Here is a 14,972-nt window from a genome sequence, read left to right as displayed (position 1 = left end):
AAAGCCGTTCAAATTCGGTTTGGTAGGCGGTGACAGTGGTGGTTTGTTTTAACTTGAAAAGAGCAGCTTGATGGTTAGCATAGGTGGAAGGTCCAAAACGTAATTCAAGTTCATGAGAGAATTCAGGCCAGGTGCCGAGGAGCTCGTTGGTATCAAGATATTTGTACCAGCTTAAGGCTTCCCCGGTAAAATAAAATTGTGCCAAATGGACGCGCTCGGGTTCGGGGATTTTGTAGTACTTGAAAAAGTTGTTGGCTTGAAAGATCCAGTCAAAAGGATTGGATCCATCGAAGAAAGGAATGACAATTTTTGGTTGACGGGGATGGTTCAGGTCGTTGGGGCTGAAGGATCCGAATGAAAGGTTTTTGGTAATCTCTTTCTCTTTGTCTAGAGCAAGAGAAGATAACAATTTGTTAGAAAGCTCAATTTGTTGTTGGAGTGCGGTTTGGAGGGATTGAATCTGGGCATCGGAGCGGGCATTGGATTGGTCAAGTTTGTCGCAGAGAGCTTGGAAGGCATCATCCGCGGGGATGGAATCTTTGCGGGGAGGCATAGGAATCGAATCGATGAAAGCACCAAATTGGTATGAATTAAGAACAACCCTTAGAGGGGGTCAGGCTCCAAGAAGAAAGATTAGAGAAAGCTAGAGATTTGGGACAATTTTCTGATGATTTTCATTATGCAAGAACTGAAATAAATATGCAGAGAACGAGAGACATGACCTCCACGTTCCTTATTATGCAGATATGCATGCACCACTAAACCTATAAAAATGCAAAACTAATTCAAACGTAGTCATGGACTAATTCCACAACTGAAACATCAACATTTAAATATTTTCAAACAGTGGCCTAATCCTTGAGCTTGGCTGGCTTTTTGAGGTTCCTTTTGGGCCTGACATTAAGCCCAGACATTTGTTGGGTTGTATCATGATCTCTCGGCATAGTTGTTGGCAGTCGGTAATCATTGAGAGATCACTGTGATCTCTCGACATAGTGTTGGCAGTTGGTAATCATTGTGATCTCGACATAGTCATTGGCATCAGCGAGTGAAGTCCAAACTAATGCCCCTTTTTCTCACTGATCTTTATACACAAGGACATAAGAAAAGATAATAACAATCATCTCATCACTTAAACCCCGTTTAAAGGATACCCTCTCTGGCTCTGTTTCTCGTCCTACCTCTCACATATTCACAATGGGCGTCTTTTGATTATGACATTTATCGCTCTCTCCTACCGTCCTACGAGTAGGAATCCATGAATCATTGAGCTCAAGAGTGCTTCCCCATTGAGAAAACTACAACCACCTAGGACAATGAATAAATGTTAATACTTGGATTATCGTTGTAGTAATACATTTCTTTAATCAAATTAATTACATTAAGGGTTTAAAAACTCAAGTGATGTATATTATATAAGAAAATGAGTTATTAAAATTATGCAGTTATAAAAACATAACTGTAAAATCGAGAAAACTTGCAATTAAAATAACAAACCTAAAATTTAAGTTGAGAACTTGAGATGGTGACTTTTTGATCAAATATCAGAAGCTAATTTACAAAGTTGATCAGATATGGGTCCATAGCTCAGTGGTAGAGCATTTGACTGCAGATCAAGAGGTCACCGGTTCGAACCCGGTTGGGCCCTTTTTATTCTTAATTTTGATAATTTCAATTTTTCAACCGTTTTCTACCATTTTTAAAATTTAATACATTTCTTTTGTAACAAAGTGTCATTCTACTTGACGTAAGATTAGAAAATTTTAGTTAACACGAATATGTGTATTTTGTTTACAAATTAGTATTGTAATCTTTTAAATAAATCCAAATTATGTAATAATAGACTGATCACATGATTTTTACAGCATGCTTGCAGTTATATACCGGTTCTTAGCTCAAATCATCTTCTTCAACCTCAAGCTTCTTGCATCGGCCAGATCGTGCATATGTTTACTCGTTAAAATTACATGATATTAACAAGCTCGATTAACTAATTCTAACTCTTATAACTTCATGTTACAATGCATTTGATATCTCCCAACAAATCGGTAACTCTATTGGTTAGTTTAATACTATCAAAGTATCAATGCCATTTAAGTATAAACTAATTTTATTACAAAGTGAAATTATAATATAGTGTAGAGTATGTTAAATATTTCCAACAATCTTTATTTGTCTTTAGTTTGATTAAAACTGCCTCTGATAAATCAACACACCCACACTTTGAATACAATCTACAAAACATTAAAACCAACTCAATATTATGTTTAAAGCTACCTTAGAGATCATAATTTATCAATTTTGGCTATTAATGGATCTTGACGTGCTGGGAACAACAATGAATAAAAAAAAACCAGCATGACACGGCTCTTTGCCCACGCAATGGTTGGGTACGAAAGTGTCTTTGTACACAAGATATAATATCATATAATCATATTTGCATGTGACATGAAGAATGTCGATGCCTTGATAGACAAGTTTCTAGTTTTCTTTAAAAGAGTCTCTATAAATAGTTATTCACTATTCATATACATCATATATTATTACTGGCCCCTTATAAACCCCTTTTCTAGACTACACTATATTAGAGTTTTTTTCCTAAAACAAATTATTATATGCATATATTTTCTTAATCTATATATTTATACGATGCTCGTGACAAGAAAAGATGGAGTGTCACACAAGGGGACGATGAGTGGTGAGAGGCTGACGACCAACCAATATTAAGTGGAAACGTGTCGGAGGGAGGTGCAAAGCAAGAGATAGAAGAAAAGACAGCAAGATGTTTGAGCGTCACACAAGGGGACGAGAAGTGGTGAAGAGGCTGATGACCGACCAATATATTAAGTGGAAACATGTCGGAGGGAGGTGCAAAGCAAGAGATAGAAGAGAAGAAATTAAGCAAGAAGTTCTAAGAGTTTGATATCACGAAAGAATAATAAGAGTGAAACATTATTGATGAATTATATTTCCTATACATAGAATAATTCATATGAATTTTTTTTATTTGCATAGAGAGATTACATGACCAATATAATAATGAAAGTAAACATATAAATATAATAAAAAAATCATATTATCCAAATATGTATGCAATACTTTCACTTTGATGATTACATGGAACTACCATGACGCAACAAATATTAATAGTTATTTATTTATAGCTATAAACAAAGGTTATATTACATAACAATAACTAGCAAACAGAAGCTTTATTTAAACAAAACGATACAAACATATATATCCCCACATATTAAACAAGTGAGAGTGAGGAAACATAATAAGCAATATATAATAAGAGAAATTACCACATTTCTTCTACAAATGTTGCATGATCTTAATATGGAAATTAATCTCTTTATTAATAAAGTATTAATTAACACACTTTGCCAAAGGTCTTAGTTGCCCTAATGGTGTGTTCCAACCATTAATGACCATCATTAACATACACTAGATCATCTCATCTTCACTCTTTTCTTCATCATTGCCGCCACCTCCCTCCGATCCACCACCGCCTTCTTCCATGCCCATTTTATAGAGAGAGAGAGAGAGGGAGGGAGAATGGAAAGTGTAAAGATGGATTTTGATTAGGTTTTGTTGGTGACTTTTGAAGTGAGGTGGTGGTGGGTAAAGGTAATAATTAAGAGGATCTTCCCAAGCATATACCTTTGAACTTTAAACTTTTTGAATGAATATACAAATTATATTGTTTTTATTAGGACACCAATTGGTGGAGTCTACCTGTTCGTGCCCTTGCTTGCATGCTTGTCTCCTTAGCTTATATCAAATAGGCATGGATGATATTAATGAAGATGATGAACCAACCACTAAACCCTGGATTCAAAGTCTTGGACTAGGGGTGCAAACGAGCCAAGCCGCTCACGAGTTATCCGAGATAATATTGATAAAGAGCTTGAAATGAGTGGATCAATCCTTCACGAGCCTAGTGTATTTTTAAGATCTAACTGCTTTTAAACTTTTATGTATTAATTTCACACTGTACAGCCTCTGACTGCCGGTCATAAAAGTGCCTACCAAATGTAAACAACTTATTTAGTTTCAAACCGTTTTTGAAGAGTGTTTTGCCTTTTAGTTAGCAACACAAACTTAATAAACAGTTAATTAAGTAATGACAAGATCAAGTGCCATAGGATATATGTAGCTCCACTCAATAGTCATCAGTCACTAGTCAATACGCATGACAATGTGTGGCTCTATATAACTATAACGTGATGTAAGGATATATGGCACGTGTCTTAACTACAGTTACTCTATAGTTAAAAAAACGATAAAAGTTTGATAATTTCATTTTCATAAACACCCCTTCTTATAATAGGTTACTGAAGAGGTATGCACCCGCCTTAACATCGAGCGGGGCGGGTCAACCCACAAGATATAGACAAGAGGCTTGAAATCAGGATGTCATGAAGGCACAAAGCCAAAACCTATGCGCATGGCGCGTATCACAAAGTCATGAAGGCTTTTGAAGGAAACAGTGCAGCACTTAACCTTCTGATTGCGAAGTATGAATGAGAACCAAGAATCTTGGATTTTTGGCTTGTAAAAATATTGAAAGCGCCGAGGGGTGGGCTCCTCGCGCTGAGCTTTGCACATGAACTCAAAATGAGTCATGCGCACTAGTCCACAAGGATGGACTTGGGATATGTGAATCCCATAAAACTAAAGCAGCGCACCCATAAACCATGTCATCGGGTGACGAAGGTTACAGTGGGTGAAAAAGTGAGAGTATAAAGAGATGTAGCCGGTGGGCGGATCTGCCACCGTTTTCCCAGCCGCCGGGAGCAGACAGCCGTACTCAGGGAGAAAACCCTGAGAGGCGACGAGGTTGTCGAAATCAGACTGTTTCAATTTACAGGGAACCTCATCCCACCTCTTCACTGTTTTGTTCTTCCCCACCTCCTCCGACGAGGCCTCGGCAGCCCATTTACCCTTGCCGGTCTTCTTCAAAGTGGACATAACTAATGATTTTACACGGCGTTTGCTGGGAGAAATTGTAGTGTCTGGGTTATCAGACATACAATGGTGAATCAAAGAGCGGTTACTTTAAGAACGGAAATCTGGAAGCAAAAGATTAGGGCTCTTAATCGGAATGAAAATTGAAGGAAAAAGAGATCTGAAATAACAATGAAGATGAAGAAAAACAACTCAAAAGGCTTGCTTTTATAGGCCCAGGAGAGAGAAAGAAACAGGTACTGATCAGAGTTCACGCGCCCCCACTCGCAGGTGCAGGCCAACATGAGTGCGACACGTGTTCCTGACACTGTGTGAGGAGACATGAAAAGCAACTGTAGCACCTCGAGCACACGACAAGTCTGACACATAACGTCTCCATCTCTGACGCATGTCAGCACCAACCAACCACGTACATGGACGATTCATTTCAACCAAAAGGATAGAATTTCGCGCAACGCACATATGAGAAACAAAAAAGAAAAGACAAACCCTATTAAAAGAGCAAACTATTAAGTCTAATATCTATCTTACCTCGCTCGCGCGAGACAAGACACACATTAGACTGGGGGGGCTTGAAGAGGTATGCACCCGCCTTAACATCGAGCGGGGCGGGTCAACCCACAAGATATAGACAAGAGGCTTGAAATCAGGATGTCATGAAGGCACAAAGCCAAAACCTATGCGCATGGCGCGTAACACATATGCTCACGCATCACATATGCTCACGCATATCACATATGCTCACGCATCACATATGCTCACGCGTATCACATATGCTCACGCACCATATATGCTCACGCATATCACATCTACGCGTGGCGCATATCACATATGCTCACGCGTCATATATGCTCACGCATATCACATCTGCGCGTGGCGCATCTGTGCGTGGCGCATATCACATATGCTCACGCATATTACATATGCTTGCGCATATCACATCTGCGCATGAAACATTTGCGCGTGAGAATAAAGAGAAGACCTCGCGCATCCCCAGGATAGGCGCATAACACACATGCACATAATCAACCTCGTCCTTATCCAAATCAGGATAAGGACAACCCTGATTGTGCTCATCAGACAACCTTCCAGAAGGTATCCTTTAAGGAATAAAGAATATGCTGATGTTGACAGCTGCCAATGAAAGGTGGACAACTCAGCAAAACCCATGTGCTACCGCGTGATTGCACATGGGTCAGGTGAAATACCTTGGTCAGAGAATAATCAATGAAAAAGCCCCAGGTGTCCTAAGGACACGTGGCGCGAAGAAATAGGAGGAGGCCAAAAAGGCCCTAATGGGATCTGAGCCCAATCATTGGAAACCCTAACACTATAAATACCACACCACCTCTACAAGGAGAGGTAAGCAAGAAAATACATTCTAAATCCTTACTCACTCTCAGATTATTATCTTCTCCTACAATATCTTATTCTCACACCGGAGGGTTACCCCAAAGAGGACCCCTCTGTCCCTTTCTGAGGGGTAAGTTCACGGTGCTGCTCGTTTTGTAGGTGGAAGAATTCATACTCCGGAGAACCATCAGTGATATAGCACACTCATACCCGAGGAAAGTTGATCGTCTACCAGTGAGCCGATCCACGTTTCTTCAGTTACTATTATAAAAGAATTTCATGGCACATAAATATTCAATAAACCTAACCGTTTAGTGTGTGCATGAATTTGTTTCTGATAACTTATTTAGCTATACATGTTTCTAACCATCTAACGTCTAATGTTTCGGTGAAGACCATTCCGAAATCTCTGTGTTACTGATAGAATGTAAATCGTGCCCCCTTCTATTGATATCCCATTCTTTATATAATACAAGGTATATCCTTTATTTTAGGATATAGATAATCACAATCAATATAGATGATCACAATCAATTACAATAAATATACATGTAATTATTTCTAAATATATATTGCTATTATACCCCGGCAGTCGAAGCGGGAGGAGAACGAATGCTGAGACTGTCTCGAAAATCTTCAAATAAAACTCTAGGAAGCCCCTTTGTGAAAATATCGGCAATCTGATGGCGGGAAGGCACATGTAGAACCCGAACTTGACCTTGCTGAACCTGTTCGCGGACAAAGTGGATATCCAATTCAATATCTTTCGTACGTTGGTGTTGCACAGGATTTCCAGATAGATAAATCGCACTAACGTTGCCACAATAGACCAAAGTCGCAGGAGAGAGTGGATGGTGAAGCTCTAGTAATAAGTTGCGTAGCCAACAAATCTCGGCGACTACATTTGCGACCCCCCTGTATTCGGCTTCGGCACTCGAGCGAGAGACAGTACTATGGCATTTAGACGACCAAGAAATAAGATTATCCCCAAAATAAATACAGTAACCACTCGTAGACCGTCTCATGTCAGGACAGCCGGCCCAGTCTGCATCCGTATAGGAAACTAAAGAATGCGTGCCGCTTGCGCTAATAGTTAAGCTGAAAGAAGGGGTGCTTTTAATGTAACGGATAATTCTCTTCAATGCATTCCAATGATCAATGCGAGGGGAGTGCATATGCATACAAACCTGCTGAACGGCGTATGAAATGTCGGGTCGCGTGAAGGTCAGGTACTGAAGAGCCCCAACGAGGCTACGAAATAGAGTGGGGTCATGAAAGAGATCACTCGAAGTAGCACTGCGTTTACCTGCTGTGTCAACTGGGGTGGCAACGGGATTGCATGATTGCATACCCGCACGTGTGATGATGTCAGTTGCATACGACTGTTGAGAGAGAAACATTGCATCCTCTTTACGAGAAACGGAGATGCCTAGGAAGTAGCTGAGTGGACCCAAGCCTTTCATGGCACTGCCAAGACGAGCCATGAGAGAGTGGCAAAGAGTGTCAGAGGAGGTGACCAGGAGGATGTCATCCACATATAGAAGTAGAAAAACGGTGTCCGAACCTTGATGAAGAATAAATAATGAAGCATCACATTTGCTGTGAGAGAAACCAATGGAAAGTACAAAATCCGTAAAACTTTGGTACCAGGCACGTGGGGCCTGCTTGAGCCCGTACAAGGATTTCTTAAGCAAGCAGACATGATCAGGAAACTGTTTATTGCGAAAACCCATGGGCTGGTACATGTAAACGGTTTCATGAAGATACCCATGAAGAAATGCATTAGTAACATCTAACTGGTGAACTGACCAATGCTTTGACATGGCTATCGAAAGAACTGTCCGAATAGTTGCCGGTTTGACAACCGGGCTAAAAGTTTCACCACAGTCGACCCCTACCTGCTGTAACCGACCATCACATACTAACCGTGCTTTGTACCGTTCCAAAGTGCCATCCGACCTGTACTTGTGTTTAAACAACCACATGCTTCTAATAACATTCATGTTTGAGTCACGAGGAACGAGTTCCCGAGTTCCGTTTCTAATTAATGCATTATATTTTGTAGACATGGCATAATACCATTCCGGTATAGTTAAGGCATCAACAGGGTTTTTCGAGATAGGAACAACGGGTGAATAAGATGTGGTATGGAGGTTGAAGGGTTGTTTTGGTTTAAACACGCCACTCATGGAGCGGGTGTGTGGTCGGTTGGAAGGTGTGGCCGAGGGTTGGGGCTTGGGTGGTTGAGGAACGGGTGCAGTTGCATGCGAGGGAAAAATGGGTGCGATAGTGGAACTGGGTGATGGGTTCGAATTTGGGTCAGTAGGGGATGTGGCGGATTTTGGGTGGAGAGGTTGGTGGGCCGGGTTGTGTGGGCTAAGGATTGGGCCAGGAGGTGATGTGTGGGATGTGGTAGGGGAAGTAGGGTGTGGGCCTGGGTGCATATGTGTATGGGTTGGGTTATATTGGGCTAGGTGAGGACATAGATGAATTGGGAGTCTGTTAAGAATTCGTAGGTAGGTGTTTGGGTTGAGGTTTGCGAGAAGGGAAATGTTGTTTCGTCGAAGGCGACGTGTCGAGATATGAAGATTTGGTTGGTTTTCAAGTCAAGGCATCGATAGCCTCTGTGGGTAGGAGGGTAACCCAAGAAGACACACGGGTGAGAGCGGTTTTCAAGTTTTTATATTGTGGTGGAGGGGTGGAGAGGATAACATAAGCATCCAAAAACACGGAGGTGGTCGAAAGTAGGTATGGAATGGTAAAGGATTTCGGTGGGGGTTTTGTTGTGGGTTGTTTTATTGGGTAGTATGTTGAGGAGGTATGTGGCGGTTTCAAGGGCAAAGTGCCAAAGGTAGGGTGGGAGTGAGGCGTTTGCCAAAAGGGTGCGGAACATATTGTTGATCGTACGTATTTTACGCTCTGCTTTGCCATTTTGGGAAGAGGTGTATGGACATGTTAGGCGGTAAAGCATACCATTGGTGGTGAAAATTTTTTGAAATGAGGCATTGAAGCATTCACGACCGTTGTCACATTGAAAGGTTTTTATTATTCTTTCAATCTGGGTTTTAATTGTGGTGGCAAATTGTGTGAAGGCGGGGAAAACTTGGGATTTTTGGGCTAGCGGGTAGGTCCAAAGGAAGTCCGTGTGGTCATATAAAAATAACACATAGTATTTATGGCCAGACGAACTAATGACAGGGGAGGTCCATACGTCATTGTGAATGATGTCAAATGGTTGAATAGTAGAATTAGATGAAGCGAAAAAAGGCAATCTAATACTTTTTTCAAAAACACAAGCTTGGCATACATTATTATTTAAATTGTCAAAAGAAACACAACTAGAAGTCTTTAATGAATTTAAAGATTGACGCCCTGGGTGGCCAAGACGTTGATGCCAAAGCTGAGCAGAAATAGCGGCAAAAGCAGAAGGTTGTGAATTGGAGGACCCGAGCACCATAGGGTAGAGGTCACCGCTGCTGTTGCATCGCAATAGAGGGGTCCGCATCTTGAGTTCCTTCACAAGAAAACCAAACGGGTCAAACTCGACAGAAACAGAATTGTCCGTCGTGAAACGACGAACTGAAATAAGGTTTTTAATTAATTTTGGGGAGTATAGGACATTTTTAAGGACAAAAGGCGGGAATGGTTTGGGTAAATATTTGGTGCCTTGTCCTATAACCGGTATGGTGTTACCATTGCCTACAATAATATTTTAAGGAATGCAAGAATTAGAAAAGGAATTGAAATCACCTTTCTCGTGAGCCATGGTAGAGGAGGCTCCCGTGTCCATGTACTGAATTGGATCTAGTTGCTGAAGGGACATGGTATACATGGCTTGCTCTATATTTGTCGGGCTGTATGCGGCATAGTTACCCTGTTGAGGACGCGGTCCGGGGAGCCCCTGCTGTTGGGTTGAACTGTTGGTCGGGTTGCGGGTAGTGGACGGGTACGGGCAGAGGAGGTTGGGCCATCCAAAGGGCTGTTGGGCTGGATTTGGGTTATAATTATTGGGCCATGCATTCTGTGGGTTCCATGCATTCATCCAAGGGGGTAAGTAAAATAAGGAGAATTAAAAACTTGTTGTGGTACCTACCCCTACCAAAACTAGTTCGGTCGCCTGTTGAGGACGCGAGGAATGCAAGAATTAGAAAAGGAATTGAAATCATCTTTCTCGTGAGCCATGGTAGAGGAGGCTCCCGTGTCCATGTACTGAATTGGATCTGGTTGCTAAAGGGACATGGTATACATAGCTTGCTCTATATCTGTCGGGCTGTATGCGGCATAGTTACCCTGTTGAGGACGCGGTCCGGGGAGCCCCTGCTGTTGGGTTGAACTGTTGGTCGGGTTGCGGGTAGTGGAGGGGTACGGGCGGGGGGTTGGGCCATCCAAAGGGCTGTTGGGCTGGATTTGGGTTATAATTATTGGGCCATGCATTATGTGGGATCCATACATTCATCCAAGGGGGTAAGTAAAATAAGGAGAATTAAAAACTTGTTGTGGGTACCTACCCCTACCAAAACTAGTGGCGGAGAGAGCCGAGGATGCCGCCTTTGATGAGTGTAAGGCGTGGTCAGCCTTCCGAGTCTCGACTTCAATGATTTTGGATCTAGCGACGGAAAACGAAGGTAGGGGTTTCATATTGGTTAAAATAGTAGCGATCCCTTCATATTGTTCATTTAATCCAACGATTAACTGAAGGACTAATATGTCGCTGTGCACAGGGGTGTTCACATTGGCCAGTTGATCGGCAAGCAACTTGATTTCTTGACAGTATGCTGAGACATTCGGGAAGGCATCGAGGCGAGTGTTGGAAAACCGGTTCATGAGATGGATTGCACGAGAGGCTTGGTTGTCTTGAAAGAGATCTTCGATAGCCTTCCAGGCTGCATAAGCGGTAGCGGTTTTGTCAATGATTGTGTTTAGAAGATCGTTGGAAATTGTACTATAAAGCCATTATAGAACAATGGCATCAAGACGATCCCAATCATCAGTGGGTGGGGAAGATGATGCGGTTTCTTGGGGTCTAGGGGATATGTGGTCGTGCACCAAGAATGCGTTGCAATGGATGGTAAACAAGGTCGCCCATGATGCGTATTGAGATGATTCGATTTCTAATATAATGGGAACATAGGTCTTGATATTAGAAACCGCGGTTGTTGGATGAATTTTGGATTCAAGGGTAAATGAAGGTGGTGTTGTAGTGTTTGTCATGATTGGACGAAGAATCAGAATATAGGCTAGGGAAATATAGAGGTGACGGCAAGAGTATAGGCTAGGGTTTGGCATGGTTTTGCTCCAACTTTATTCTTACACCCTACATTTAATAATTCCCGTACAGAACTTTCATGCAATCTAGATTTTATTTCCATGTATGCAACTTAATAATATGTCTCACCATATCTTGTATATTATTTAAACAAATTTTATTGACATGCAAACCCACATCAGAATCCTTATCACCAATTATCGAAATCCTTTTTTCACTTTGATTTTGAGTTTCCACTAAAATCGGAGCAAAAGTCAAATTACCTACTATTTGAATTCCCGTGATATCAGACAACACCATAGGCATCATCGTGGACGGACTTTGAGATCCGATAGTAGCCGTCGCACCATCTAGAACCACCATATATTCTTCCTCTTCATCGTAGTTATCAAACACGGGTGGTGAATCCCAGCTAAAATCACTACCGGATGGATACGCAAATAAACAGTTATCATCATCAAAATCAACCTCGTCTTCATCAAACCTTGGCCCCTCTTCATCGAGCCTCGGTCCGTCTTCTAATACACACTCTGGATAGATCGGTTCATAGAACCGGGGTGGGTGACGGCCAAACGGATGCTGCTCTCCGTCGCCACCTTCGTCCCAGACGACGGTGCTCGACTCGGTTTCTGCCTTGCGCATCTCCCGTTGTAACTCGAGATCGCGGACTCGTTTTCGGAGCCGTTTGATCTCCTCAAGATCACGTACTCGTTGTCGGAGTCGTTTGATTTCTTCAAGATCATGAACTCGTTGTCGGAGTCGTTTGATATCTTTAAGATCCTGCGGGTCAGGATGGATTCCACTGCTGCCTCTTGCGGCGACTCTGCTAGTAGAATGCCAATATCTACCGTGGGCACGTGAATAAGCCATACTTGTGTCGTTGCCTCGGGCGGCGAATCTACAAGCAAACAAGTATTCTTCCTCACGTCGAGTCATTTGAGAACCAAAAGCTCTGATACCAAATGATGCGGGAACGGAAGCATTCAGATGGCTCATGACACTTTAGTTAATCAAAGACCGATAAACTGAACCATAGGTTCCAAGAACAATGTTCTTGGAAAAAAAAACTAATTAAAACAATAAACCATAACATCCAATTTATACTAAAGACTATCTTACTAAACAAGAAAGATAAATATTAGGAAACTTGAATTTTAAACGAATAATAAAATATATTAAAAATTTGATATTCAAATAAGGAGATATCCTGTATCACCCCTTCTATTAATATCACATTCTTTATATAATACAAGGTATATCCTTTATGTTAGGATATTATTAATCACAATCAACATAGATGATCACAATCAATTACAATAAATATACATGTAATTATTTCTAAATATATATTGCTATTAGTTACATGTCTTAATATTTTCCCACTCAAACATGTTTAACCATAGACTTCTCCTTTCATCTATAGACAATGCGCTTAAAACGTTTGGATTGTTTATGAGGTAAAACGTTTTTCGTATCTAGTATATATAAATTTAAATGGATTGAATTAGGTACGGAAAATGAGCCGAAAAAGAAATTTACAGAAAAAGAATTACTAAGCATATGGGCTAAACGAAAGATATTGGGCTTAGGTCCTGTTTAATGGGCCGGAAAAAGAAAATGTGTGGGGTCCGTGGGGACCAGGCTTCTGCTCCTTGCTAGGCGGGTCAGGGCCCAAACCGTGTTTGTTGCAATCGTGGATTCGTGGTATTAAAAACTTATTTTTCTGTTTAGTTTTATAAATTACAATTTAGTCCATGTGTTTATATAAAAATGTTTTTAATGAAATTATACTTAATTTAGGGAGAAAAGAAATTGTTCATTGAAAATCTGGCTATGTAAACAGTAAAGGCAAGACTAATTTGAATGCACCTTTAAAATGTGAACATCATTGGATGTATACACACTTCGATTATTATTGATGTGAACTTCACATGAAATATAAATATAAAAAATATTTTCTTCTCTCTTCTCCTGAAAAACTAATTATTTAATATATATAAATGGAAAGTTTGGTGCTGCTAAACAGTTATTGGGCACTTGGCGGCACCTTATTTGCCCATATCATTTTGTTTTGTTTTCTGTTTGCTACCGTAACGAACATAATGGGAGCTAACTAAATGACAATTTTGTTTGTTCTTTGTTTGTTTTAATTTCGATATCAAAATGAACGTGACGAAAACTGACCGAATTCGCATAGACTCAACGTCTCAACACCCGGGACTGACAATGTTCAGTTTTACCAATGTCTGAGTTTATTGACTGACATTATCCCATTAGTCCACTCAATTTTTATATTTTTTCCTTTTTCGCTCCGGTATCGTAACAAACGTAGCCGAAACCGACCGAATATGTGTCCAGTTACCGCCTCAATTCCCGGGAATGACACTTATCAATGTCCGGGTTTACCAACCAAACAAACGTCGTTTTTAATAATTTATTTTTTTATATGTTAATTTGGCGAATATATTTTTTTTGGGCGTTAAGGTTTTACCAATGATGTCTATAAATACTAACTGAATTCACGTCAACTCACTCGACGCAACACTCGGGCTTTATCAAAGCTCGGGTTTTTACCAACACCCATATTTCAACGTTAAGGTTTTACCAATTGCCCCAGCGTGTTGCGCCGAGTTAAAATCTAGTTTATGTATACAATTTATTCAAACAAGAAAAACAACTTTTAGTGGTATGGTGTCATCTCTCACAAATGTGAGGTTCCGGATTCAAATCCTTGCATGTATAGCGTAAATGTTGAATTTGGATGTTAAAAATTGCGGTTCAAAAAAGAAATAACAATAAAGATGGTATAAAGTACATGTGTGAGACCTAAATACTAAAAGATAAAGCTATGTGTTGTGGTTAAATGTATCATCAAGATTCATCCTATCATATGCATCACTTTATGCTTATTGGACACTAGATAAAGCCTTATTGATAGTGCCCCCACTAGCTTGATCGTATTATAGTGTGCGCGGGTGATGTGGCAACGAGCATGAGAGCTAGCACGCCCAATAACCTTCCACAACACACAAACTAATAAAAAAATATCATGAATATATTTTTCTTCTTTGCGTCGCTCTCCATCTGGAGCCTGTTCACAGACTGGATTTAGTTGGCTAGAGTTGTCAAATCACCTCTAATCTCGCCACAAAACATTCACACTCTTTTTTGCTTTTCTTAAATACTCATTATTTACATAAAAATATATATTTTATATTCTTAACATTATTTACCAATAAAGACCTATTGTATTTGTATTCATTTTAACACGTCTAAAAGAGTTAAAGTCTCCATTTTAATTTTAACCTAATTCTCTTTATTATTTTAATAATTTTTATTTAGTTTTGAAAGCAAAATACTATTTTAACCACAATTCATT

General features: G+C 40.4%; 1 non-coding gene across 1 annotated transcript; it reads left to right on the top strand.

Moving 5' to 3' along the window:
• The first annotated feature begins 1,576 nt into the window (after positions 1 to 1,576).
• TRNAC-GCA (transfer RNA cysteine (anticodon GCA)) lies at positions 1,577 to 1,648 on the top strand. Its single transcript has one exon. It is a non-coding gene; the product is annotated as a tRNA-Cys (tRNA).
• The last annotated feature ends 13,324 nt before the right edge of the window (positions 1,649 to 14,972 follow it).

The sequence above is a fragment of the Bidens hawaiensis genome, unplaced genomic scaffold, assembly GCF_021521415.1.
Source record: "Bidens hawaiensis isolate Kalapana, Puna unplaced genomic scaffold, B.hawaiensis_p1.1 tig00033626_1, whole genome shotgun sequence".
In the NCBI taxonomy this organism is placed as follows: Eukaryota; Viridiplantae; Streptophyta; class Magnoliopsida; order Asterales; family Asteraceae; genus Bidens; species Bidens hawaiensis.
The sequence above is the reverse complement of the archived record's forward strand: the minus strand, read 5'-3'. Positions and strand labels throughout refer to the sequence as shown.